Below are 6,466 nucleotides of genomic sequence, written 5' to 3' on the forward strand. Positions count from 1 at the left end.
CCTACCTTGTGTAATGGCTTTTGATGTGGTCTCTTATGGAATGCCGACCAAAAATTGATCAACTCGGCATGTCATATTATCAAAGAACTCTGACAAAGTTGTCAAGTGTGTTTTTCCTTTCAACTAATGATGTTGACTCAGTTTGTCTCCAATCAACTTTTCTCAACGTCCTGCTATTTCTTTCTTCACAATGGTCTTTCGCAGTTTCCAAGTGACAGACAAGACATTGGAACAGATGGAAGCTATTCGGACCATCAGGTCGTCTCCACCTTTTAATGAGGTCATGTCTGACTTGGTTAATTTTCAGTTGCAAAGTTCCCTTATCCCCGTTTCCCTTTATTCCCCAAGTGACTAATTGGCTCGCGATCTCAGCCTTGATCACACCCAACCTTGACAGCTCTCTATTGTAAAGAATTCTGCAGATTTTCTACCCTCTGAAAGACCGAATATTCTTCTCATCTGTGTGTCAAATAATTAACAGTTCACCTGAAATTAGGCTCGATATATTCTACACAAATGTCGTTTTTCAATAAATATCTTCAGTCCCAGTCCTCTGGAAACTGACGCTAATCGGTAGCAACATTTACTCCAGAACACCAACCCGCCCATCCGCAATGCACCCTCACCCATCATTATTAACAGACCACGGTTACAGAATCACGAGAAAACTCGGGAACACACAAGTTACGAAAAACGCTCGAAGCGAGCCAGACTGCTGTTGTGGAAAAGTTGGTTCCTGTGATATGGATGTGTTTTCAGAGAGTGCAGAACTGTTGCCATGTCATTACAGTGAATGTCTCAGGATTTGTTTTGGAAAAATAAAACTGATTGAGGACAACAATCGCTTCGGGAAGGACAGGCTGAAGTTTGAATTCATGAAAAGACTGTTTTATAGATCGTGTAACGAGTCAGCTTACCCGTCTTTGTTGCGTAAATGGTCAACACGTTCATCCATTAACCGAACAATTGGTGGTTTGGAAGCACCCAGGATTGGATGCTTTCCTGTACAGCTCCTGGTTTTTAATGTGGTCAGGAAAATTTTCCCCAAACAGGAATCTAATCCGGAACCAGAAAGGAAATTCTGTATTGTTTTAATGGCTAATGTAAAGGAACTTGGATTTTCAGGATCTGAAACAAAAATAAAAAATGCTGAGGAAAGACTGGGGTTTGCCAGTACTACTGGGAGAAAGCGGAGTTCGAATAACTTCTGCAGAAATTCTGAAACGGTGAATCGCCCTTTCCCAGCCCAGATCCTGCTCGACCTGCTGAGTATTTTCCTGCAATTTCCGCCTTCTTTTAAGCTGAATATCGATTCCACCCCTCGGGGTGGAACACCCAGACTCACTTTGTCCCGACATTTCATCGATTTTAAAGCTGTGGTTTTTGAATTCAAATAAACCAAACAGTGATTCAGAACTGCTGAGCTCACCAGAGACAAAGACCTGGAAATGACTAATTCAACAGTGAATTCATGCTCTTATGTAGTTGTGGCCGAGTGGTTAAGGCGATGGACTTGAAATCCATTGGGGCATTCCCACGCAGGTTAGAGTCCTGTCAACTACGGTGTAGGGTGCAGTTCACTTTGGATTTTTTGGGGGGATTCAGATCACGGTGGATAAAATCACATCATTCAGGTCATGAATGGTGCAAATCTCCAGTGCACTCAAAGAACTGCACAGATGGACACTTGCATTGCCAAATTTGTTAGACTCGTTACGACACAGGGTAAACCATCCTGCTTCATATAAAACACAGGAACGATTTCTGCCATACAGTAATCTGCAAAAATTCGATTCGCCAAGAATTGAACAAAGTAAAAATTAAGAACTTTATTTCTAAAGTAAAAGAGTAATAAATTAACAAACCACGATTGACAAAGTAAATCTATTACCCATTGTGACGTTCCCTTCGATAATACTATTCAGATAAAACTCCCAATTAAAGTTAACAAAACAGCTCTTCTTTTCTCAAAGCCAGGCAGCTGTAGGTTCTTTTCTTCGGATCTTCCTGTGTCTTCTTTTTCCTTGTTAGGAAATTCGGTGTCACACGTCACCGATCGAAAAGGTATTTTTCAGAGATATCTTTTTTCAAGAAGATTGTTACATGCACGGACTTGGCAGTCCACCTCTCAACTGTTCAATGTCCCCCGTATCATACCCCAGAGCATCTGATTGTGTCATTGCTTTTTAAGATTTTCAATAGACATAATTCAAATTTGAATTGAAATTAATGTTTTATTCTGGATAAAATTTAAACTGAGTGGTCAACTCGAAATGTTTATGTCGCTTGGCAATTAACTAACTGAGTTGTTCGACCCAGTATTACGTTGTTGTATTCTTGATAACACTTGTTGCAGTGTCTGGTTATTCTGCTGCTTTTAACAGTCTTAACCATGCACCAATATGTTTAAAACACCTCGACCATCATAATGAACATATGTTTTCATTTTAATTTTTAAATACTTGACCCTGACATACCGATAAATTTCGTAGAATATCGCCTTAACTTTTTCCTAGAAACACACATAAAACATTAAATAAAGACAAATCTCATCTCAACGCCATAAGTTTAATCTGCAATAACCTGTCTGTGAATACATTCGACAGACAAGTAACATATACGATTTATAAATTGAAAGTCTATACCGTTAGAAGCCAACGAAATAGAGTCATATTCTTATATATAAACGTTCTAGCGGATTGTGGTCAGTGTACATAACCGTTTCTGAAACATTGTCCGTGCATATAGATTAAATTTGTAAGGCCAATACCAAACTCAATTGTTCTTTTTCGATTGTGGAGCATTTCCTCTGGTAGATGTTGATTTTCTTTGAAAAGTAACCAACTGACAGTTCAATCCCATGCTTATTTTTCCTGTTGAAGTACAGCTCCTACTCAAACGTCACTAAAATCGATGGCGACTTTAAACGTTTTTGAGACGTTTGGTGTAGGTACAACTGGTTTGGTGGTGAATATCGACTTCAAATGGTCGAATGTTTCCTGGTATGGTACTGTCCACTGAAATGTTGTATTCTTTTTCAGCAAATCGGATAACGGTGCCACTAAACGAACATAGTTTGGAACCGACTTCTGACATAATCCGCTGAGTCTGAAGAATTGAAGAAACTCTTTCTTCGAAGTTGATCATGGAGATTCCTCTGTAGCCTTCGCCTTTACATTTTGGGGGCGGAGTCAACCTTACATGAACGATGTTACATCCCAAGAACGTCACCTCTTTCGTGAATTATGTTTTATTTATGTTTAGCATCAGTTTTGCTTCTCATGGTCTTTCAAAGAGCTCTGCCAACAGTCTTTTGTGATCATTCCTTGAATTGCAAAAGATCACGACATCGTCCAAATGCACTGCACAGTTTGTCAATCCAGCCACAACTCTGTACATGTGTCTTTGGAGTGTGGCGGGCTTGTTCTTCAGTCGGGGAGAAAGTGAGGACTGCAGATGCTGGAGATCAGAAATTGAAAATGTGTTGCTGGAAAAGCGCAGCAGCTCAGGCAGCATCCAAGGAACAGGAGAATCGACGTTTCGGGCATGATTCCTGAAGAAGGGCTTACGCCCGAAACGGCGATTCTCCTGTTCCTTGGATGCTGCCTGACCTGTTGTTCTTCAGTCGAACGTGCATCACTTTAAACGGATATAGCCTGTGTGGAGTTACAAACGCAGAAATCTGTTCACCAACTTTGATGATAGTATCTGCCCGTGGCTACACATTATGATCGCATTTTGGCCCATCTGATCAAGATCCTGTTGTAATCTGTTGTAACCTTCTTTGCTGTCCACTTATCCTCCAATTTTGGTGTCATCTGCAAACTTACTGACTATGCCTCTTAGGCTCACATCCAAATAATTTATATAAATGAAGAAAAGTAGAGGACCCAGCACGAGCCTTTTCGCACTCCACTGGTCACAGGCCTCTAGTGTGAAATGCAACCCTCCACCACCATCCTCTGCCTTCTACCGTTCAGCCTTATCTGTATTGAAATGGCTAGTTCTCCCAGTAAGCCTTCAGATCTAACCTTGCTAATCAATCTTCAGTGGGAAACCTTCTCCAGCGCCTGACTGAAGTCCATATAGATTACATCTACCGCTGTGTCCTCATGAATCCTCTTAATGTAATGGAAAATTATCCATTTACACTAAATTTGAAAGAGAATGTTTTTCTCACATTTAATGTTGTGCTGAGATGTAAAAACAATACTTTGAAGAATTTTACAGTCAGTTTGTCTCTATATCAGTTTGGGAAACAAACAACTGGACCTTGCAACAATCGAACTCAGTGCAAGCAGAACTGTTATGTCCAAGACCAGGGGATTATAGAATAACATTTAGTGTTTGCCCAGACTTTGCCATTGAGTGTGAGATAAAAAAAACACATTTGAGGCCAGCATCTGAAGAACACCCAGATAACCCTTACATTGAAGCATCGAGATGAATGGACAGGGGTCAAATCTGCAGAATTGAAATATAGCTCCTTTCTTTGCTCTTGCTAATAGTTGAGTCAAGTCGAGTTAATTTTCAAGACAGTAAACTTGGGGACTCGTCCCGGGACCAGGCGTCTCGATGGGATTCTGAAGATTCCCACTAGGCGTAGGTGGCAGCGCCTTGAATGTGATTCGCTTCATATCGAGCGCTGAATTGGCCCTTATGCGTGAGAGGGCTGGGAATCGGTCGATCACCCAAGCGAATCGAATAGAGTCGGGGTAAGAATCGTGGCTTAGATAATCCTCCATAGAGACTCATTCTAATAGAATAAATACGGCAGCAACATGCTTCAGTGAATCTCGCGTGGTATTAGAACAAAACCCAAGGGAAGGGGATTGCCGCTTCTAACGTGTTTCAGAGGCACACATTTAAGGGTGGGGTTAGACTTGGAGCCACCACTGGCTGAGTTGGACTCACCAAAGACGTACTGCATACTTGTTTTTTTTTTGGTTTAGGAAAACCAAGACATTGAGGCAGACGTATCCAATGCGAGAGGGGTTCTCCGGAGGTAAGTAAGCATGGCAAAGGGAAATGATAATGGTACCGCGCGAGAGACAGAGAGTTGAACATTTTTCCAGTTACACTAAAATTAAGCTCCGGCAATAGCAAACAAAAGGAGAGTCCACACAGTACTTGAAATGGCCAAACAAAAATACAATTCATGCTCAATTATGACGGCCCAGGGTCTGTAAAGCAGTTAGAATTGTGGATCAAGGAATGTACTTTACCAGAGGGAGGAAGTTTTAGTAATAGATAGCTGTAAATATTGAGGTGGATGTTGGAGGAGAGAGAAAAGGAGAAAGGAAGGGAAAATTGAACCTGTGAATTGGAGTGCTGATAAAATGTAAGGCTGAGGCTGACATAGGGAAAGGAAATCTCAATTATGTGATAGATCAAGTACATGTACAAACACCAGCACACACACAGACGCGCACAGAAAAAAACATAATGAAGCTGCCTCAAGGTCTGCTGGATCAACGATTGGACACCATACCTGCAACCAATTGAAGTAACAAGCCCAAATGAAGGATGACCACTCCAAGAAGGAAAGGGCCTCTTCGCGATCAACCTCTGACAGATGGTGAGTCAGACAGGGAGGGTACTGGCGAATGATCAACTAATCAGGCAATTCTGCAAGCTCCAATGTTAGACGTTGCAGGTGGATTATTTGGATATAAACATGAGACAACACTGTGCCTACCAATCCGCGAGTGGTGGGGCAGTGGAAAGAGAAAATGCTACCCTAAAAAATAAATTGACAAAATGTTGTGAGGAACTAGGGTTGACATGGACAAAGGCATTTCCCATTGTGCTAATGTATATGAGATCCGGGAGGAGAGGAAGAGCTTATCTTGGCCCGTTTAAGACTTTGTTTGGTAGGCTGCCCATTACAAGAATTGGCCCAAGACCTATGTTCGGACAGATAACATGCCATTGTGAAGAAGACATGTTGTGTTACTGTATAAAACTCTCTGCACTTTGTCTCAAACGCAGAATCAAGTGAAAGCAGCACTACCCCATCCAGCAAGGTGGGATCCTGCACGATTTTGAACCTGGAGACTGGATAGTGGTGAAAGACTTCAGGAGGAAAAACTGCAAGGCGGGGAGGTGGCTGGGACTGTTTTTAGAGCTCCTTGCAACACAGACAGCAGTTAACATTGAGAAATGAGCCACGAGAATACACGCCAGCCATTGCAAACGTGGAGTTTGTCCTGAGGAGACATTGGGCAGCACTGGAACCAATTAAGTGCAAGTAGTGATTAGAAGCCTCACACAATTAAGGGGCTGCCACAGCTTACACTTTTAGTAAGCGAACTGGTAAGATTATTGGTAAGGGCAGGGGCATTTGGGATACAGCTGCAGATAGTAATCTTAATTGAGGGTATCAAAATGACCTTCACGTGCGCACGCTGGGAGATTCGAAACAATGACGACTATAAATGAGATAATAAATATTTATGCAGGGAAT

The 6,466-nt window shown here is 41.8% G+C and overlaps 1 non-coding gene across 1 annotated transcript; it reads left to right on the forward strand.

Annotated features, from left to right (window-relative positions):
* Positions 1-1,481: 1,481 nt before the first annotated feature.
* Positions 1,482-1,563, forward strand: trnas-uga (transfer RNA serine (anticodon UGA)). Its single transcript has one exon. It is a non-coding gene; the product is annotated as a tRNA-Ser (tRNA).
* Positions 1,564-6,466: the final 4,903 nt, after the last annotated feature.

This window comes from Chiloscyllium punctatum, chromosome 35, assembly GCF_047496795.1.
Source record: "Chiloscyllium punctatum isolate Juve2018m chromosome 35, sChiPun1.3, whole genome shotgun sequence".
NCBI lineage: Eukaryota > Metazoa > Chordata > Chondrichthyes > Orectolobiformes > Hemiscylliidae > Chiloscyllium > Chiloscyllium punctatum.